Source organism: Narcine bancroftii, chromosome 1 (assembly GCF_036971445.1).
Source record: "Narcine bancroftii isolate sNarBan1 chromosome 1, sNarBan1.hap1, whole genome shotgun sequence".
Taxonomy (NCBI): Eukaryota; Metazoa; Chordata; class Chondrichthyes; order Torpediniformes; family Narcinidae; genus Narcine; species Narcine bancroftii.
Window position 1 is genome coordinate 338,720,114 of NC_091469.1, and position 22,567 is coordinate 338,742,680.

The 22,567-nt window shown below is 42.2% G+C and overlaps 2 long non-coding RNA genes across 3 annotated transcripts in view; one reads left to right on the forward strand and one right to left on the reverse strand.

The window, feature by feature from the left end:
• The window catches only part of LOC138748826 (uncharacterized), an 87,547-nt gene that overhangs the window by 60,846 nt on the left and 4,134 nt on the right, over nt 1-22,567 (reverse strand). The window contains exon 1 of one of the 2 annotated variants that reach the window (XR_011348270.1): nt 8,577-8,711. The exons of the other annotated variant lie outside the window; for it this stretch is intronic. This is a non-coding gene — a long non-coding RNA (uncharacterized lncRNA). Of the gene's footprint in view, nt 1-8,576; nt 8,712-22,567 lie in introns of those variants that run through there. 2 annotated transcript variants of the gene reach the window in all.
• LOC138748834 (uncharacterized) lies at nt 52-10,839 on the forward strand. Its single transcript, XR_011348274.1, has 4 exons — nt 52-138; nt 4,591-4,737; nt 5,188-5,311; nt 10,611-10,839. It is a non-coding gene; the product is annotated as an uncharacterized lncRNA (long non-coding RNA).

The following is a 22,567-nucleotide window of genomic DNA, read 5'->3' on the forward strand; positions in this document are numbered from 1 at the left end:
TTTTTATTCACAATGGACAGTGACCTCATCCTATGTCATGACCCGGGCTTTCTGGGGAAGGGTCAAGGTGTTAGAGGCTTTATACAAGGTCAAAAGAGGGAGGGGCCACAAGTACAGTCACAGGACAGGCAGAGCCAGGTAATCAGGAATACAACAGTTCAGCAGTTCACCACAGACTGTAAAAAATGTTTAGTAGTTAAGACCTTCCACCTATATCCACCTGTGATCTTTGAAACACTGGTGATGTATCTTCACCTTTGCTACATAAAGGCACTGTTTAACCTGCTGAGTTTCTCCAGCATTTGTGTTCTTTTCACAACCACAGTGTCAACAGAATCCTGTGTTTTACCGCTTAATAATAAAGGATGGAATTTAAAATTGATCATATTGTGCATTTCCTTTAATTTTGTTATGTATATGTTATTATTTTCCTTGCTTTATTAATATCTTGTATATGGATTATCATGTTAAAATCAATAAAAAAAATATATTTAAAATAAAAGGTTATAACCTGGCATCTATATTTGATAGCAAGCAACATTCAACAATGGCTGATGCAACGATATTTCAGAGGTAATATCATGAGGTAATCATCATTCCTGACATCAAATACAATAAAGTAAGCAGGTTTTGAAAATTTTAACCTCTGGAAACATTTTATTCAGATGTGGAGATTGAAGCATTGCTCAGAGACTTGGGATTAGGCACTTCTGGCCAGATCACTTCCTTTCCTCCTCCAGCCTTCCTGGCAAAGGAGCTTGGTCTTCAATCTATCTCTCCTATTCTTAATTAGACAAGGCCTAGCAGGACCACTATTAATTGAGCAGTATTTTACCAAAATAGAATAGCCTTCATCTCAATGGCAGCTATTAAAACCTCCAGTCCTGAGAGCTCTAATGTTTAGCTCTGTTAATCAAAGTGAAGTCATCCAATTAAGTACCCAACAAACCTAAAATTAATTTATGATACCTTTAAATAGCATGGTTCTGGATCTTCTTCCCTCTTCATACCCATTGCTCCGTTCAGTCCATAATATATACATTCTTTTCTTTCTTTGGCTTGGCTTCGCGGACGAAGATTTATGGAGGGGTAATGTCCACGTCAGCTGCATTCTTCTTTCTTTTTCTTTTTCTTTGGCTTGGCTTCGTGGACGAAGATTTATGGAGGGGGTAAATGTCCACGTCAACTGCAGGCTCGTTTGTGGCTGACATGTCCGATGCAGGACAGGCAGACACGGTTGCAGCGGTTGCAGGGGAAAATTGGTTGGTTGGGGTTGGGTGTTGGGTTTTTCCTCCTTTGCCTTTTGTCAGTGAGGTGGGCTCTGCGGTCTTCTTCAAAGGAGGTTGCTGCCCGCCAAACTGTGAGGCGCCAAGATGCACAGTTTGAGGCGATATCAGCCCACTGGCAGTGGTCAATGTGGCAGGCACCAAGAGATTTCTTTAGGCAGTCCTTGTACCTTTTCTTTGGTGCACCTCTGTCACGGTGGCCAGTGGAGAGCTCGCCATATATAACACGACCTTGGGAAGGCGATGGTCATCCATTCTGGAGACGTGACCCACCCAGCGCAGCTGGATCTTCAGCAGCGTGGACTCGATGCTGTCGGCCTCTGCCATCTCGAGTACTTCGACGTTAGGGATGAAAGCGCTCCAATTAATGTTGAGGATGGAGCGGAGACAACGCTGGTGGAAGCGTTCTAGGAGCCGTAGGTGATGCCGATAGAGGACCCATGATTCGGAGCCGAACAGGAGTGTGGGTATGATAACGGCTCTGTATATGCTTATCTTTGTGAGGTTTTTCAGTTGGTTGTTTTTCCAGACTCTTTTGTGTAGTCTTCCAAAGGCGCTATTTGCCTTGGCGAGTCTGTTGTCTATCTCGTTGTCGATCCTTGCATCTGATGAAATGGTGCAGCTGAGATAGGTAAACTGGTTGACCGTTTTGAGTTTTGTGTGCCCGATGGAGATGTGGGGGGGCTGGTAGTCATGGTGGGGAGCTGGCTGATGGAGGACCTCAGTTTTCTTCAGGCTGACTTCCAGGCCAAACATTTTGGCAGTTTCCGCAAAACAGGACGTCAAGCGCTGAAGAGCTGGCTCTGAATGGGCAACTAAAGCGGCATCGTCTGCAAAGTGTAGTTCACGGACAAGTTTCTCTTGTGTCTTGGTGTGAGCTTGCAGGCGCCTCAGATTGAAGAGACTGCCATCCGTGCGGTACCGGATGTAAACAGCATTAAGTGCATATAAAATAGCCAATTGTAGGGTAAAATGAGTATTGCGTGCTAATTGATATCTCCCTTGAACACTTTGTGTAGTAAGAGTCATAATAATCTACAGCACAAACCAGACCCTTTGGTCCACCTTGGCTATGCTAATTCCATTTGCCTGCATTCAGCCAAAATCGACCTTCACCTTTTCTATCTATGTACCTACCCAAATGTCTTCTGAACATAGCAATTGTCCTTCCTGCTCCCACATCCTCTGGCAGCTTGTATCATACACCCACCAGCCTCTTGTGTCAATAAGATGCCCTTCAAGTCTCTTCAAAATCTTTCACTTTCATCTTAAACCTATGCTCATATCATGCAATGGTCACAATTCACATGATTCAATATTACAAGTTGCACGAGATGAAGTTTGAAATAGTGATTGTGATTCACAATTCAAATAGTGTACAAGTAGAGTTCTGTGGGTGCATGGACTGTGTTATTGAATTTTGGAGCCATTGTTCCAGGAGCAAACTTCACAGTTAGAAAAGATGATATGTAGAGAAGAAAAAAAAATCCTTCAAAAATACAGTAAAAGAATTCTATCTTCCCAATAGATAATGTGACTACTGGGGTTGAGTTCATCACATCATTTGGTTGAAGAGTTCTAAAGAACAAACAAGCTTATTGTTTTTGGAATTACATGCACATTATTGAAATGTGCCCTTATGTATTTTCATTGAATTTGCTGGAAGATTATGGCAGGTGAATAGCATTTCCAATGCTGCATTTGTCTGCTGTTTGCTGGCCTTTGCTGTTGTCCTCAGAACAATCAATTACATTGTCCCACAGAATGGTGAAATTTAGTTTTAAAAAATGTCAATTGTTGGGCCAAATGGATACTGCTCACATCCTAGTCTTTTCCTTAAATCCAGGCTTTAATCAATTCACTGGGATTAACTTACTTGGATGCTCTGCTATTTATGCATGTACGTCCTAATGATGGAAAGGCAGAAACTCTTCAACACAGGGTGCAATAAAGTACAAATAAAAGAAAGATGACGTAATCTATTGTCACTAAGAAAAGAGATGAGCGATCAACAGTATTATTTAATAAATTCACTGAATGTTGGTTGAAATAACATTCATGTTCAAAATGTGAATACACTCCAGTTCATCATTCACATGCAAATAGAGATCCTGAGAGTGATTTTAAAAATTCAAATTTTAGAGATGGGTCAGTGGTACTTCTGTCATTATGATTATCTGGAACTAGCTTTCATTTCTTCATGCTTCTGAAATTAATTTCCCAGGTTGTTTTTTTCAACCGTACTATGTGCAGAAAATTCAATGGACCAGCTAGTATTTTCTTGGGCTTTTTTGGGGGTAATAGCAATGTCTTGAAGGATGAAGTGATTCAAATCTGCTTCTTTCAATTATAATTGATCTTCCAAATGAATTTAATGATTCATTGCAGCTCTGTAAATTTTAAAGGGGCAGTATTTTTATGTAAAATATTTGGCAAAGCTTACATTACTTTCAAATGCATGATAATGGTAAAACATGCTCTGTTCTCGCTGCTGCCATCAGGAAAGAGGTATAGGTGCCTCAAGACTCACACCACCAGGTTCAGGAAGAGCTAGAACCCTGCCACCATCAGACTCCTCAATGACAAACTCAATCAGGGACTTATTATTGATTTTCTTTTGTTCTCTCTGTACAGTCAGTTTGTTTACATTTGTTCTCTGTTTATAGTTCTTTTGTTTGTTTACATGTTTTATACTGCATACAGTTTATTTTTTGCACTACCAATTAATAGTAATTCTCCCGTGCCTGCAGGTAAAAGGAATCTCGGGGTCATATGTGATGCCACATATATACTCTGACAATAAATCTGAATAATGTTGCAGAAATTGTGTAAAAAGGCATTTTCTTGTCATTTTTACTTCCTAATACAGCAATAAAACCAACAAAGATCTTCCTTTCCTCTGACAAAAATGTCACCAAATGCATTTTCATGGAAACAGTGCCCCTTAACAAAGTTGAACAAGTATAGCTGACAAGAATGTGGTTGTGATATTCATGAGTACACTACCTTTTTTATATAATACAAAAGGGTACTGTACTTAGATGTTATCTGTGTTAAGCAGATCAAACATTTGTCAATGTCCCTTGGGCATTTTGCATCATTTTTCACATAAGAATACAATTAATAGGAAACATGACATTTAAAATGTGCCTTTTTAACGTTTAATCCCAATGTGCTTCTCACACTTTGCTTTATTAATATTTAAAAATAAAGAAAAAAAAGAATATTTGCACCACAACTTTCTTCAACTCAAACTCACACATGAAATATGCTTCCTTTCTGTTTCCTCATACCATCCACTTAGGTCTCCCAAGGGACTTGGGGAAGGTTGAAGCCTTGAGAGCACAGCAGCTGAGGAGGGTGACCACCATAAGCAAATTATTGTGGAAAACCCATTTGTGAGGGTGGGGAAATCGTCCACCAAATGGAAGTCCAGAATCTCTTGGAGGAAGTGAGTACCAGTTTCATTGAAGCAGAGAAATGGGGACTCTCACAGTTTTCTTATTTTTAGAAAGTTTGACCCACCCTGATCTTTAATGACATCATGAATTCAGTGTACTTGTAAAGCTTTCAAGATTCGAAATTAAACTCTGCCTGAAATAGGAGCTCAGGTGATAAGGGGGGGCCTGTACATATCTGCGCACATGGTTTGCAGGGAGATGGTGTAGTTTTTATTGAGGCCCAGTGGCAAGCTCCTGAATGTCTCCCACCACAATCAGCTAAAATGCCCTCAAAAGAGACTCAACTAACTTCCATTTTCTTAGCTTTATTTATTGGAGAAACACTTTGCAGTAGGATAATTTAACAGACACCGAAGACAGGCATTTGAAACTTGAAAAAGAGTGATTCATAATCGTACATTGGTTATTTCAAAAAGTGATTTTTAAAGAATTTTTTTCAGATATTATGCAGAGTGAAAACAAGATCTTTGAAATTATGCAATAAAAGAAAACTTCAAAGATCATTGAGGCGGACGCAGAAATTATGGTGTATCGGAAAGGAGAAGATGTGTGGCTTAAATAGTGGTAAGCGAATTATAGGAGTCCCTATCTATCCAGCACATGGTATTTTTGTCTTTCTGCGCGTGCGCACACACACACACACACACACACACACACACACACACACACACACACACACACACACACACACACACACACACACACACACACACACACACACACACAATATATATTATAGATTTACAATTTTATCTTTATATGTATATGTGATTATTATGTGCTGTGTACTGTGTGTAAACTGGTTGACCGTTTTGAGTTTTGTGTGCCCGATGGAGATGTGGGGGGGCTGGTAGTCATGGTGGGGAGCTGGCTGATGGAGGACCTCAGTTTTCTTCAGGCTGACTTCCAGGCCAAACATTTTGGCAGTTTCCGCAAAGCAGGACGTCAAGCGCTGAAGAGCTGGCTCTGAATGGGCAACTAAAGCGGCATCATCTGCAAAGAGTAGTTCACGGACAAGTTTCTCTTGTGTCTTGGTGTGAGCTTGCAGGCGCCTCAGATTGAAGAGACTGCCATCCGTGCGGTACCGGATGTAAACAGCGTCTTCATTGTTGGGGTCTTTCATGGCTTGGTTCAGCATCATGCTGAAGAAGATTGAAAAGAGGGTTGGTGCGAGAACACAGCCTTGCTTCACGCCATTGTTAATGGAGAAGGGTTCAGAGAGCTCATTGCTGTATCTGACCCGACCTTGTTGGTTTTCGTGCAGTTGGATAATCATGTTGAGGAACTTTGGGGGACATCCGATGCGCTCTAGTATTTGCCAAAGCCCTTTCCTGCTCACGGTGTCGAAGGCTTTGGTGAGGTCAACAAAGGTGATGTAGAGTCCTTTGTTTTGTTCTCTGCACTTTTCTTGGAGCTCCACATCTCCATCGGGCACACAAAACTCAAAACGGTCAACCAGTTTACCTATCTCGGCTGCACCATTTCATCAGATGCAAGGATCGACAATGAGATAGACAACAGACTCGCCAAGGCAAATAGCGCCTTTGGAAGACTACACAAAAGAGTCTGGAAAAACAACCAACTGAAAAACCTCACAAAGATAAGCGTATACAGAGCCGTTGTCATACCCACACTCCTGTTCGGCTCCGAATCATGGGTCCTCTACCGGCACCACCTACGGCTCCTAGAACGCTTCCACCAGCGTTGTCTCCTCTCCATCCTCAACATCCATTGGAGCGCTTTCATCCCTAACGTCGAAGTACTCGAGATGGCAGAGGTCGACAGCATCGAGTCCACGCTGCTGAAGATCCAGCTGCGCTGGGTGGGTCACGTCTCCAGAATGGAGGACCATCGCCTTCCCAAGATCGTGTTATATGGCGAGCTCTCCACTGGCCACCGTGACAGAGGTGCACCAAAGAAAAGGTACAAGGACTGCCTAAAGAAATCTCTTGGTGCCTGCCACATTGACCACCGCCAGTGGGCTGATAACGCCTCAAACCGTGCATCTTGGCGCCTCACAGTTTGGCGGGCAGCAACCTCCTTTGAAGAAGACCGCAGAGCCCACCTCACTGACAAAAGGCAAAGGAGGAAAAACCCAACACCCAACCCCAACCAACCAATTTTCCCTTGCAACCGCTGCAATCGTGTCTGCCTGTCCCGCATCGGACTTGTCAGCCACAAACGAGCCTGCAGCTGACGTGGACTTTTTACCCCCTCCATAAATCTTCGTCCGCGAAGCCAAGCCAAAGAAGAAGACTGTGAGTATCTATGTGTGTGCACTGTGGTCCAAAGAAATGTTGTTTCATCTGGTTCTATATGCACCATGTTGGTTTTCGAGCAGTTGGATAACCATGTTGAGGAACTTGGGGGGGCATACGAGGCGCTCTAGTATTTGCCAAAGCCCTTTCCTGCTCATGGTGTCAAAGGCTTTGGTGAGGTCAACAAAGGTGATGTAGAGTCCTTTGTTTTGTTCTCTGCACTTTTCTTGGAGCTGTCTAAGGGCAAAGACCATGTCAGTAGTTCCTCTGTTTGCGCGAAAGCCACACTATGATTCTGGGAGGACATTTTCGGCGACACTAGGTATTAGTCTATTAAGGAGAATCCTAGTGAAGATTTTGCCTGCAATGGAGAGCAGCGTGATTCCCCTTTAGTTTCAGCAGTCTGATTTGTACAGGGTGATGATGATGGCATCACGAAGGTCCTGAGGCAGATTTCCTTGGTCCCAGCAGAGCATGAAAAACTCATGCAGTTTGGTATGCAGAGCTTTGCCGCCAGCCTTCCAGACCTCTGGGGGAATTCCATCCATACCTGCTGCTTTGCTATTTTTCAGTTGTTCAATTGCCTTATATGTCTCTTCCCGGGTAAGGACCTCATCCAGCTCTCTAGCCTCAAGGGTTGTTGAGGGAGCTGGAGCAGGGTGGATTCTTGGACTGAGCGGTTGGCACTGAAAAGGGATTGGAAGTGTTCTGACCATCGATTGAGGATGGAGATCTTGTCGTTGAGGAGGACCGCCGTCTGAGCTGTGCAGAGGGCTTTGGGCTTGGGGTGAGGGGCTGTACACTGGCTTTAATGTCTCATAAAAACCCTTGAAGTCACCAATGTTGGCGCTAAGCTGGGTTCATTTGGTGAGGCTAGTCCACCACTCATTTTGGATCTCCTGGAGTTTTTGCTGAAGATGGTTGCATGCGAGACAGAAGGCTCGTTTTTTTCTCTGGCCAGGAAAGCTTTGCGAGGTGAGCCTGGTGGGCAGATCGCTTCTTTGCCAGCAGCTCCTGGATTTCCTGGTTGTTTTTGTCTAACCAGTCCTTGTTTTTCCTGGAGGAGAAGCCCAGTACCTCTCCATGCTGCTGAAGACCCAATTGCGCTGGGTGGGTCACGTCTCCAGAATGGAGGACCATTCCCAAGATTGTGTTATATGGCGAGCTCTCCACTGGCCACCGAGAGAGAGGTGCACCAAAGAAGATGTACAAGGACTGCGTAAAGAAATCTCTTGGTGCCTGCCACATTGACCACCACCAGTGGGCTGATATCGCCTCCAACCATGCATCTTGGCACCTCACATTTCGGCGAGCAGCAACCTCCTTTGAATAAGACCGCAGAGCCCACCTCACTGACAAATGACAAAGAAGGAAAAACCTAACACCTAACCCCAACCAACCAATTTTCCCTTGCAACCGCTGCAACCGTGCCTGCCTGTCCTGCATCGGTCTTGTCAGTCACCAACGAGCCTGCAGCAGACGTGGACATACCCCTCCATAAATCTTCATCCGCGAAGCCAAGCCAAAGAAAAGATATGCACCATCAAATAGTAATAAACTTGAATTTGAACCTGAAGCACTCGAATGATTTATTTCTGAGAACTTCTGCATTCAGGAGAGTGATGGGCGATGCTGCTCCTCCTCCACCTCTTCCTGCCCTGGGCCAGGTGGTACAGAGAGTTGGTCCTTCTGGGTTATAACATTTCACAGTACCCTGTAAAAGGGGAGGTCACTGGAACATTACTTGAATAGAGAAAATGTGAAATAGCTTTAGCTGGAGCTAAGAGCATGTCATATACAACTCTAATTCAGTCTAATCAATATATTGGTTGCTATCTACCCAGTGCATTGATAACTCACACCCCCTCCAGGCATTTCCCTTGCAAACGGTGTCCATACAAATACCTGTAAATCATGTATAAAATGGTGAGCTGTTCGGAACTGCACCAGGTACTAACAAAATGTTTTCACAATCACCTTTTCTATCTCGGGAAAATGGAATTTGTGCTGCAGGAGCTTGCAGCAAGATGAAGACACAACGGAATTTAAAAGCATTAATGACCATCCTAGATTGACACTTTGATTTAGCAAACAACATTTCAAGCCAATAATTACAGAGTTCATGAACAGCAGAGATTCAAGGAAGTTACTTTTAGAAAAGAAAAGAGGTAATTTGAGCTAATCAATTATGGAGTGATTGAATGAGGAAACAACATGAGCTGGTTGAGAATTGGAAGTTGATGGGTGTTTAAATGGTAGCAGAGGAGGAAAGGTCCCAAGGGTTACAAGGATCTTGAACAAGAGAGTCTCCAAACGCTATAGCATTTCCTGTGGTCACAGGAGTAGGTACCAAGAGGGAAATTAGTGGGAAGGGATGAGTGGATCAGGGAGTCATGGAGGGATCAGTCTCTTACAGTGGTCTGTTACATCTTCAGGTAATGGATCTTAGAACTGAGGTTCGTGGCAAGAGAATAAAATTTGCAAATCGTGCACCAGGGTTGAACCTCCTGATCTCACAGAACTGTTCAAAACCAGCAATGGTCACTGCAACACATTGAAATTATTACGTGCTTTTCAGAACATAGTTATGGATTGGGAAAGCCATTTAATCCATCTTGATTTATCCATCTAGAAAGAGCGAAATCATTGCAAGGCACAGTATTGCTGGATTGGATCAAGGAAATTGGAAAGATAAAAATTCATAAAACTATACAATAATTAGAATGGAAGGATTCCAGTGAGGCCTTTGGATAGAATATACAGTGCCTTCCATAATGTTAAGGCAAAGACACGTTTTCCTTTCATTGCCCCTGTGCACACAGTTTTAAATTTGTATTCAAACAATTCACATGTAGTTAAAGTATAAATTCCAGGTTTTATTTAAGGTTATTTGTATACATTTTGGTTTGACCATATAGAAATTACAGCACTTTTTATACATAGTTCCCTCATTTCAGAGCTGTTTGGGATATTTGGCTTCACATGTGTTTGTGATTACTTAGGAATGTTTAATTGCTTCATTGGTGCATGTATAAGAGAGCAAGGGTTGCTTCTAAGCTTTAGATCACTTTTGGAGTGTGTAACCACTTGTTAGCCACAGTAAGGATGGCCAGATTAGAGTTTGTCAAGAAGTATTTAAAAGAGCTTGCAGAATTTGCCAACAAGTATTTAAAAGAGCTTGCAGAATTCTGGAAATAGATCTTAAGGACAGATGAGACCAGGATTAACCTGTAACAGAGTGATAGCAAGAGCCAAGTGTTGAGGCGTAAAAGAACTGCCCAAGATTCAAAGCAGACCATGGTTTTCATCTTGTAGTGCAGTCGCTGTATTTCTGTTCATTGAAGACTTCTGCAGACAGTGGTAATTGGGATGTCCACTCCTGTCTCCTGAAGAGTGTTTCTGATCTGTTGGATGTACATTTTGTGATTTTTCTTCATTATGATGAGAATTCTTCAGCAGTGGAGGTCTTCTTTGGAATACCAGTCACTTTGCGATTACTGAGCTCCCTCAATACGCTCTTTCTTTTAATGATGTACCAAACTGTTGATTTTTGGTAATTCTAAGGTTTGGCCAATGTCTCTTACTGTTTTATTCTTGTTTTTCAGCCTCATAGTGAAATCATTGAGTTTCATTGAGTTTCTAGTCCTCATATTGAAAAATGGCAACTACAGTCTCCAAAGGTGATCTAAAGCTTAGAAGCAAGCCTAGCTCTCTTATACCTGCACCAATTGCTTTTAATGAAGCAATTAAACATATCTGAGTACCCACAAACACCTGTGAAACCAAATGTCCCGAACCTTATGGTGCCCTGAAATGAGGGGACTGTTTATAAAAAGTGCTGTAATTTCTACATGGTAAAACCAAAATATCTACAAATCACCTTGAATAAAATCTGGAATGTGTACTTTAATTACATGTGAATTGTTTGATTGAAAATTTAGAAGTGTGGAGCACAAGGGCAAATAAAGGAAAAATGTGTTTGCCCCAAACATTATGGAGGGCACTCTATAATGTGGGGATAACATATTTCCAATTCTTTCTGATAGTTGGAAAAACAAACCCAATATTTATTGACCATCTCTAGCTACCCTGAGGATGATGACAGTGAGCTAGCATCCTAAAAGCTAATGTCTTTGCAATGAAGATACTTCTACTGAGCAGTACATATTACTACAATTAGATTTTTTTTAATATCTAAAATTGAAAGACTTTGATCATTGGAATTAACAGAAACAGAGAGAGAGTTATTTTGGAGTTATATCACAGGCATGTCCTAAGTTAATGACACTGTCACTTTTTATGCACCAGTACAGCTTTTGGTCAATGGACAAAAAATGTAAAAGACATTGTCCTGACAGGCATGCAATCACTATCCATCTGACATAGCTGGATAAAGCAGTGTGAGCACCTGGCACACCAGACTTCACTCTGCATGTGCAAGTGAGCAAGCTAACAAGTCAATATGGTGACAACACTAAGTGTAACGATCTTAGAACATAAGGTGAAATCCAAATTTTAAGCAATAATAGATTTGTTACAATAGGCCAGGTGGTAAAGGAAGATGAAGGATAAAGGATCTATCTTGTGATAAAAGTGAAAACTGTTATATACAGTCCAAGCCATAAATCCTTAGAAGGAAACAAGGTCCACAGTAGTGCAGTGGTTAATATAGCCACCTCACAACACAAGTGACTTGGGTTCAAGCTGTCAGTGTGGAGTTTGAATGTTCTCACATGGGTGACTGGTTGTGTGGTTTTTTTCCTGGGACTCTGGTTCAGTCCCACATTTTAAGGATATTCTGGTTGGCAGATTGATTGGGCACTATAAATTGCCCACTGATGTGTGTTCGAATGCTAGAATATGGGGAGTTGATGGGTATATGAGGGATGGATTAGCAAGTATCTGGTCCAAATGATCTGCTTTCATGTTGTATGAATCTCTAAATGAGTCTATGAAGATCAAGGCCTCAGGTCTGACACAATATTGCTGGTTCGCAGGCTAACATTCCCAATGTTGTGGCCCTCAGACACTATTACTCTTGAAGTACGTAGATATGTTATTCTGAGTGGTTGTAGGAAGATATTACTAGGTGGAAAGAGGGATTCTAGGATGTATTGAGATCAACCCGGAAGAAACATTCCATTCCATGATGACCTAAAGGAAAGAGAAGGCTTCATCTGGAGAAGGCTGAAGGGGCAAGTTTCGTTAGCAAGACCCTGGAGTGACTGATGGAAGTACATCAGTTGACGATGTCCTGGAACAACAATCCCTCTCTGAAAACTGACAAGAACCTTCCTGAGTGGTAACCATTTACCTTTCAAGCACCAAAGCCTGGTGAACTTTACAAACGTTATATTCTGTGCACAGTATTGCCTGCCACCAGTGAACTTGGAGGAATGAGAAGTGAAATTGGACTGCGACCAAAAAACTTTTCTGAACTTACACACACATTACATACACATGAGCTTTGAATTAGAAGGGGGTTAAGTTAGGTTAAGTAAGTCAATATAGTTAAGTTAAAGTGTGATTCTATTTTCATGTTTAAAAATAATTAAAAGCAACTTCTGCAGACAGAAGCCCTATGGAAGTGGCAGAAAGAGTGAAGCACCTCACCATCTATCTGCTTGCCCATCCCATCAGGCACCACTTACCCCAACTGTAGAAAAGTGAGCAGTTCCCACATTGGTCACAGCAGAAAACAAAGAATCCACGCCAAAAAAAATGTGGAAATGAATTCTTGATCCCTAAAGAATGCTTAAGAACATGAATAAATCCAAAACACATTAAAGAGGCTAAATAGGTTGCTCCTGTGATCATGTGTTTGTGTGTGACCATGAACTGAAAGCTGATGCACAGGTGTAAATGCTAAATGGAAAATTGGATATTATCACTTGGGCATTAAGTACAAAGTGGAGGAAGTATGTCAACGAAGGGAAACTGGCTGTGGGAGAATTGCTCAATAAATTTGCCAAAATGGTTTCAGGTCTTAATGAGTTAAACTGTCAAAGAGAGTATGGAAATTTAATTTCTGTTTCATTGCTCTTAATGAAATTACTTAAAAGGGAATGCTTTGATTTCAAAACTTCAAATAATTTACAGTCAAAAAGTTAAATTATGGTTGATGTTACCATATATACAGTAAGCGTGTAGTAGTAGTCAATCCCTGATAAAAGAGCCCCCCCCCCCCCATTTTTAGCCCTGGCCGTCTGCCCACCAGAGCTCCCGACACCCTAACTGCAGATTCTTTGGAACTCCCCAATGCCCTGGTTTCCCTCCCATCCAAGTTCCCGACACTCTGGCCGCCCTCCCTTCCAAACTCCTGATGTCCTGGCTGCCCTCCGGAGCGCCGGATGCCCCAAGCGTGGACTCTCACTTAGGCCCTGCCTGCCCACCCATCTGAGTTCCCGACGCCCCAAACGACGCTGGTACCTACTGCTGTCAAAGGTAGTATGTATGCAATAGTTCACCCCCCACAGTTTTACCCTAAAAATTGGTTCAAATAAATTCAATAATTACACACTTATATACAGTAAATTGATTACTAATATTAGGTAGTTTAAATTAGGGCAACAATGTGGAGGGACATTGAAGAGGTTCTCTTGATTTAATATTCTCAAGATTTTCTATATTTATTTCATGCATCATCCGATTATAACTTTCGCTTCTTTGATACCAATGTCATTCCTGATGTGTTGATCATTTATTTATTATTTGAAAAATTACTCTGAACTTGTATTAACTTGTTCTAATAATACAGTTAAAACAAAGCAATGTTATGGATTCACTTTTTGCAAAAACAACTGTTGTATATAGCCTGATTAGATGATGAGGAGCACTCTTTCTGAATTGAATTACTTATTTTCTTCATGTGTTCATAAATCAATCATGTTTGATGGGGGATCAGATTTTTGATAATAATTCATGACGCTTCCAATTCTTGAAGGTCTCTATTCCTTAGAAATTTTCACATGGTGATCTAACCAATTGATTACAAAATTGTATGACACAGTGCTGTAACTATATGGTTCAACTTCTGCTCTATATTCATGTAACATAATTTAGCTTTGAATTAAAAAAAATATTCTATATCATCATTAATTTTTATTCAAGGATTGCATGATCTGTTTTCCCTTCTGTTTAATTAAAAACAGGTGGCACATTTTGCAGAGCAATTAGCACAACACCTTGACAGCGCCAGTGATCGGGACTATGCTTCAAATCCCACACTGTCCGTAAGAAGTTAGTACGTTGTCCCCGTGCCTGAGTGGAATTTCCCCAGGAACTTTGGTTTTCTCCCACCATTCAAAACATATAGGGGATGTAGGTTAATTAGTGTGAATTGGGCAGCACAGAACCGTGAGCCAAAATGACCTGTTACCATGCTATATGTCTAAATTTAAATTTAAGTCTAAATTTAACTTCCCCTCCCATTCTGGTTTCAACTAGCACCTAGCAAACTCTGCCCAATAGATTCCTCCATATGGCTGTTGTTACGAGCCCAGAGGACCCCAAAACCCAGCAGCAATAGATATTCACCAAGACAAATGGTTACTTAAACAAAAGTTGCTTTTAATGATCTTTAAACATGAAAATAGAATCACACTTTAACTTAACTATATTGACTTACTTAACCTAACTTAACCCCCTTCTAATTCAAAGCGCACGTGTATGTAATGTGTGTGTAAGTTCAGAAAAGGTTTTTGGTCACAGTCCAATTTCACTTCTCATTCCTCCAAGTTCACTGGTGGCAGGCAATACTGTGCACAGAATATAACGTTTGTAAAGTTCACCAGGCTTTGGTGCTTGAAAGGTAAATGGTTACCACTCAGGAAGGTTCTTGTTTTCAGAGAGAGATTTGTTGTTCCAGGCCATCGACAACTGCTGTACTTCCATCAGCCACTCCAGGGTCTTGCTGACGAAACTTGCCCCATCAGCCTTCTCCAGATGATAACATCTTTCCTTCAGGTCATCACAGAGTTCCTTTATGTTTCTCTTATTCCAAGTGAAACATTAGACAGCCTGTCCTCTCCTCTTGCATGAACCACAAGTGCTTTGACCAGGCCATTTTCCAAATGGGCTTGCCAACTTGTCCTGTTCCAGTCCCAGCTACTTCTGCTGCTGTAACACTGTTAATTGATCTCTCTCTCTCTCTCTCTCTGTCTCTCTCTCTCTCTCTCTCTCTCTCTCTCTCTGAGAGAAAGCCTGTTTGACTCTCTCTGTTTGAAAAACCACATGACCCTCTTACAACAGCAAGCTCTCCTCCAGACAGCAGCAGCTGTGAGGTGACTGGAGCACTCTTAAAAGCTCCTGCAAAAGCTGTTAAGGCCCTGAAATGCCTAGCATTAGCAGAGCTCCAGTATTTCAAATAAGATCTATTTTTAAATGTTTGTATGTGACCTACTCTAACAAACTTTTCCCAAATTATCTCCCAAAAACATATCTATATATATCTATATACTCTGTCACATTGTCTTCTTTTTCTTTGGCTTGGCTTCGCGGACGAAGATTTATGGAGGGGGTAAATGTCCACGTCAACTGCAGGCTCGTTTGTGGCTGACAAGTCCGATGCGGGACAGGCAGACATGGTTGCAGCGGTTGCAGGGGAAAATTGGTTGGTTGGGGTTGGGTGTTGGGTTTTTCCTCCTTTGTCTTTTGTCAGTGAGGTGGGCTCTGCGGTCTTCTTCCAAGGAGGTTGCTGCCCGCCGAACTGTGAGGCGCCAAGATGTACGGTTTGAGGCGATATCAACCCACTGGCGGTGGTCAATGTGGCAGGCACCAAGAGATTTCTTTAGGCAGTCCTTGTACCTCTTCTTTGGTGCACCTCTGTCACGGTGGCCAGTGGAGAGCTCGCCATATAACACGATCTTGGGAAGGTGATGGTCCTCCATTCTGGAGACGTGACCCACCCAGCGCAGCTGGATCTTCAGCAGCGTGGACTCGATGCTGTCGGCCTCTGCCATCTCGAGTACTTCAATGTTAGGGATGAAGGCGCTCCAATAAATGTTGAGGATGGAGCGGAGACAACGCTGGTGGAAGCGTTCTAGGAGCCGTAGGTGATGCCGGTAGAGGACCCATGATTCAGAGCCGAACAGGAGTGTGGGTATGTCAACGGCTCTGTATACACTTATCTTTGTGAGGTTTTTCAGTTGGTTGTTTTTCCAGACTCTTTTGTGTAGTCTTCCAAAGGCGCTATTTGCCTTGGCGAATCTGTTGTCTATCTCGTTGTCGATCCTTACATCTGATGAAATGGTGCAGCCAAGATAGGTAAACTGGTTGACCGTTTTGAGTTTTGTGTGCCCGATGGAGATGTGGGGGGGCTGGTAGTCATGGTGGGGAGCTGGCTGATGGAAGACCTCCGTTTTCTTCAGGCTGACTTCCAGGCCAAACATTTTTGGCAGTTTCCGCAAAACAGGACGTCAAGCGCTGAAGAGCTGGCTCTGAATGGGCAACTAAAGAGGCATTGTCTGCAAAGAGTAGTTCACGGACAAGTTTCTCTTGTGTCTTGGTGTGAGCTTGCAGGCGCCTCAGACTGAAGAGACTGCCATCCGTGCGGTACCGGATGTAAACAGTGTCTGTCACATTGTAGACTGGCAATTATTCCCTTTCCTCTTAGTCCTGATGTAAGGTCTCCATTTGAAATATCAACTTACACTCTTTGCCACCACAGATGTTCCCTGACCTGCTGAGTGTTTCTAGAGTTCAGCTTTCTAAAGTTGATTTTTTTTAGTCATCACTTCTTCAAAATGTTAAATAAGTTTATTTATGTATGAACTCAATTAACATACTTCAAGTGTTAGAGTTCAGGATTCACGTGCTATTAGCTTTTTCTTGCCCTATTCCCTCAGGCAGTTACATACGTGCTTCTCTTGATTCATCCTAAAAGGTTTTTCAAAAGAAATGTTTCCCCACTAAATTTTAAAAAATTATATATATATTTATGACAGGTTTTTAATGGTCAGTTGTTGTGGTTAAGAGCTTTAAGAAATAATAATTGATTAAATAAAATAATACATCATTGCAGAAATTATTAATAAACAAAGGGGAACCAGTGTAATAGATTTTTGATTTTGAGTTTTTGTCAGTCTCATATTGTAAAATGCCAAGCAAAATAAACCTCACAAGTGCTAAGAATTTAAAATGATTTATTTCTGTTTCTGTTGCAGTACTCACTCGAGTATGTAAAACATGATGTCATTGGAAGATCAAAAATAACTTCCTTTTTTAAAATCAAATACAGGCATGCATCTTAAGTATGTGAAATGGTTTGTGTGGGCAGAGCAAAGGATCTGTCAAAAGACCTTGGGTTCAACAAAAATAAAGAATTGGTTTAATATTTAAATGAGGAAATAAATGTTGAGATATAAAAATAAAATTTTTGTTTCAATTACCAAATCCTTCTTCAAAATAAGGTAACCTATTGAAATAGATTGTTGTGCATGGATTTTCATGGAATTATATGAAGCATAACTGTGGGCAAAGAATTAGGTTAAAAACAGACTTCAAATGGACAGTGACAGGTTGATGGAATGGACAAACAATGGTCTGAACCCATTTATTTTCATCAGATTAATAAATTTGTAATTTTATGTTATTTTGCTCATTATTAAATGGAGGACCATCGCCTTCCCAAAATCGTGTTATATGGCGAGCTCTCCACTGGCCACCGTGACAGAGGTGCACCAAAGAAAAGGTACAAGGACTGCCTAAAGAAATCTCTTGGTGCCTGCCACATTGACCACCGCCAGTGGGCTGATAACGCCTCAAACCGTGCATCTTGGCGCCTAACAGTTTGGCGCGCAGCAACCTCCTTTGAAGAAGACCGCAGAGCCCACCTCACTGACAAAAGGCAAAGGAGGAAAAACCCAACACCCAACCAACAAATTTTCCCCTGCAACCGCTGCAACCGTGTCTGCCTGTCCCGCATCGGACTTGTCAGCCACAAACGAGCCTGCAGCTGACGTGGAGTTTTTACCCCCTCCATAAATCTTCGTCCGCGAAGCCAAGCCAAAGAACTTCAAACAGGGAAGTTAAAATGGGTAACTACTTCCTTGTTAATGTTGCCCATTTTTACAAAAAAAGCTATCAGTAAATAATGTTCTTGTTACCAGGATGTTGATTGGAGTAAATGGATGGCAACAATCTCTTGGAGGTGATCTGACAACTTACATCTTAAATCATTTTCACAATGAGACAAGAGCACAATCCAAGCCCTAATTCCACAGGTTCTACAGGTTGTCATTGATCATCAATTACCACAGCTGAAGATTTTGAAGATCTTAAGCTTCAATTTCAGAAAAAAAAGTGCAGCAAAATCTGTACTGAGCTGATGACTCTCCAAAGGTGTATCCCAATAAGTTTGAGCCAGCTCTTTGTATAGAGATCCAGTTTTTGTAGTTTTGGTCATATTCTTCTTTGGCTTGGCTTCGCGGACGAAGATTTATGGAGGGGGTAAAAAGTCCACGTCAGCTGCAGGCTCGTTTGTGGCTGACAAGTCCGATGCGGGACAGGCAGACACGATTGCAGCAGTTGCAGGGGAAAATTGGTTGGTTGGGGTTGGGTGTTGGGTTTTTCCTCCTTTGCCTTTTGTCAGTGAGGTGGGCTCTGCGGTCTTCTTCAAAGGAGGTTGCTGCCCGCCAAACTGTGAGGCGCCAAGATGCACGGTTTGAGGCGTTATCAGCCCAGTGGCGGTGGTCAATGTGGCAGGCACCAAGAGATTTCTTTAGGCAGTCCTTGTACCTTTTCTTTGGTGCACCTCTGTCACGGTGGCCAGTGGAGAGCTCGCCATATAACACGATCTTGGGAAGGTGATGGTCCTCCATTCTGGAGACGTGACCCACCCAGCGCAGCTGGATCTTCAGCAGCGTGGACTCGATGCTGTCGACCTCTGCCATCTCGAGTATTTCGACGTTAGGGATGAAAGCGCTCCAATGAATGTTGAGGATGGAGCGGAGACAACGCTGGTGGAAGCGTTCTAGGAGCCGTAGGTGGTGCCGGTAGAGGACCCATGATTCGGAGCCGAACAGGAGTGTGGGTATAACAACGGCTCTGTATACGCTTATCTTTGTGAGGTTTTTCAGTTGGTTGTTTTTCCAGACTCTTTTGTGTAGTCTTCCAAAGGCGCTATTTGCCTTGGCGAGTCTGTTGTCTATCTCATTGTCGATCCTTGCATCTGATGAAATGGTGCAGCCGAGATAGGTAAACTGGTTGACCGTTTTGAGTTTTGTGTGCCCGATGGAGATGTGGGGGGGCTGGTAATCATGGTGGGGAGCTGGCTGATGGAGGACCTCAGTTTTCTTCAGGCTGACTTCCAGGCCGAACATTTTGGCAGTTTCCGCAAAGCAGGACGTCAAGCGCTGAAGAGCTGGCTCTGAATGGGCAACTAAAGCGGCATCGTCTGCAAAGAGTAGTTCACGGATTTTTTTCAAATATACCAAATTCTCTTTTTTAATGAATCCTCCATCCTTTCCAGCAGTGAGCTCTGTACCATAATTGTTCGCTTTAAAGAAAAGTTCTTCTTTGAGTCATGCTGGGAACTTTTGGAAAATCAATTTAATTCCTGCTAATGCAGACAGTTTCTTCCAATTTACTGATTCTTAGCCTCTTGTCAAATACAACATAAACACGTAAATTTTATATATTTTTAAAAAGATTTTCGGTCACAAGTTGGGGAGCACCTACACTGTACTAACGCCATCCCACTGGGATAAAACAGAACCCACCCCCCACAGCAGTAACATGAGCAGACTGAATCCGCACACCCACTCCCCCAACCAGGAATAAAGCAAGAGTTCCAAATACACTGTGGCATAAAACAGGGCTGCGAACTCGCTCCAGTTCTGTTTGGCATTTTCTTCTCTACTCTTCTGCATCGTGCCTTTCCAGAGGCTTCAGGCCTAGCCCTGCACACAAGGAGCTCCAGAAAACTTATTAATCTGTCACGGCTCTGGGTCAAGACCAAAACCAAAAGAGTTATGATTTGAGAACTGCTCTATGCAGATGATGCTGCCTTCATGGCTCACTCCCAGCCAGAGCTCCGAGCGTTGAGCGATGCATTTGCATCTGCATGCACTGAATTTGGTCTGAAAATCAGCCTGGGCAAGACAGTTGTCTTTAGCCAACAAACCCACGACACTCCATCAATTACCATCAATGGGTCAGTGCTCGCCAATGTAGAAAAATTCTATTACTTGGGCTCCACCATGACAACAAAAAACTCACTCGACACAGAACTGGACACATGCTTGGGAAAGGCATCCTCTACCTTCGGACATCTCCGTGCCCACGTGTGGGATGACTGCCACTTCTCCACCAAGTTGAAGATCTGAATGTACGAGGCCTGCATGCTGAGTATTCTTTCCACGGCTGTGAATCCTGGGTCACTTACAAAAAGCAAGAACACAGCCTTAACGCATTCCATTTCCGCTGCCTCAGATCCATCCAAGGCTACTCATGGCGCGACAGAGTCACAAACATCCAAGTCTTGAAGAAGACTGGGAGTACGGACCTCTACTCAATCATCCGCACTCGTCGCCTGTGGTGGGCCGGCCACATTGTCCGTATGGAGGGCGGCCGATTGCCCGAAGATGTCCTCTACTGTGGGCTACCAGATGCTGCCCACCCTGTTCGCTGCCCATGTCTTCACTACAAAGACATAATCAAGTGCGATCTCCAGTCATCCCATGTCAACCATACTGACTGGGAGGGCCTCGCAAAAAATCGCACTGCATGACGTTCTGCGATTCACAATGGCACATCACAATGTGCCAACAACTACAAAAAGTTCTGTGAGGGCAGAAGAGCTACAAGGCACCGCGTTCATCTTCGCTCATGAAGGGATGGGTCATGATGATGATGAGTCTCTTGTGGTGATTTTCTCCAACTTGCCCTAAAATTTCTCTGCTCTAAGCTCCAAGAGAGTAATACTAGAATCTTTAGTTTGTCCTTGCAACTCATTACCCTCATCCCTGGAATCATTCCAATACATCTTCTCTGCATCTTTTCCAGGATCTTAATTTTTCTCATCAAGTACCATGATGAGAATCGGATGAAATCCCTCAATTGTGACTAAAGCAAACAAATATTTTCCAAAATTTAATCTATTATTTTATTAAAAATTTATTCAAGTTGGTCAAATGTGTGCCTTTAATAAATCAGTGCTGACTTAAAAAATTCTACCTGGCTTATTTTTCACATCATCATTTCTAAAAGTTTGCTCATTATCAAGATTAAATAATCTGTATTGGCTAGGCTTGACCTCATTCTCCCTCTGTACAATGTTATTATATTTGCCAATATCTAATTACTTAGCACCATACCTCTGTCCAGAGAAAATTGGAAGCTATAAACAACCTTTCTGCAACTTCCACCTCCTTTTCTCACCAATATGCCATGCGGGTCAGATGACCAATCTACTTTAGGTCTTCTGCCTCCTTCACCACCTCCCATTCAACAAGGTCTCAACCTAAACATCAGTTGTCCATTTCCCTCGCTGGATACTGCCTGACCTGCTGAGTTCCACCTGTGGTTTATTTTTGCTCCAGATTCAAGAACCTGCAGTCTCTTCTGTGTCACATCTAATAAGATTTTGGCAGAATCCTCTTCTTTGGTGAAGGAAGATGTTAATTTCATATTTTATTTATGCTCTTTTCTTCAGGGGATAGATCAAGTTTCTGGTCCTTCAGAAGCCACACCACTCCTCTTATTAGATAATTAATATTTCTTGCCCAGTTATATGCTTTCTGAAATTCCATTTACTTTGACAATCCATTTATTCTTAGTTTCTTTCTTCAACCTTTAACTTAATTTTCACAAGTCTTCTCGACTTTCTACATTCAGTACAATTCTCACGTATTGTTAATCTCACCCCTCTTTCAGCAATGTCTTTCTGTTATTATCCACTGATGTGAATTCATACATGGGTAGACAAGTTTAGGATAAATAGAGTGCAAACAGTAGAACCTGTGAAGCTGCCCAAGAGGACACAAAACTAGACAAGTTCAGAGATAATGGAGTTGCAGATGAAAGCTTCAGCAGAATGTAAACTGAGGCAGAGTCAGGTTATAAGATGAGGTTACACATTATTAGTGATGGTATGTACTTGTGCCCCCAGAGACTACCTTATATGAATTACGTTATAAAGACTGCAACGGTCATTTCGTCATAATCACAAAATTGCATGATAATTGATGTTTGTAATTAAAGGGTTAAGTAAATGGAGATGGATGTATGTAATAGCTTTTATTACATCAATTTGATTTTACTTTTGACAACTGCCTGGTTTTCTATCATTATGTCTTGTTCCAAATGGTCACCATATGAATATCTGTATAAATTCAGCAGGTGCAAACATCTTTCTCTCTCTGTTATTGTGCATTAGAATTGTGCATGCATTAGAAAATTACTAATATGCATGATATTTTTCAGAAATGTAATTTCTGAGGTGGAAAAGCAAACATTAATTATATGCTTATGAACCAACAAGCCTGAAAATCCAATGGAAAAATATTTCAGGATGTGTCTTAAAGAATATCGATGAATTATCATGGCATGGTGATCATTCACC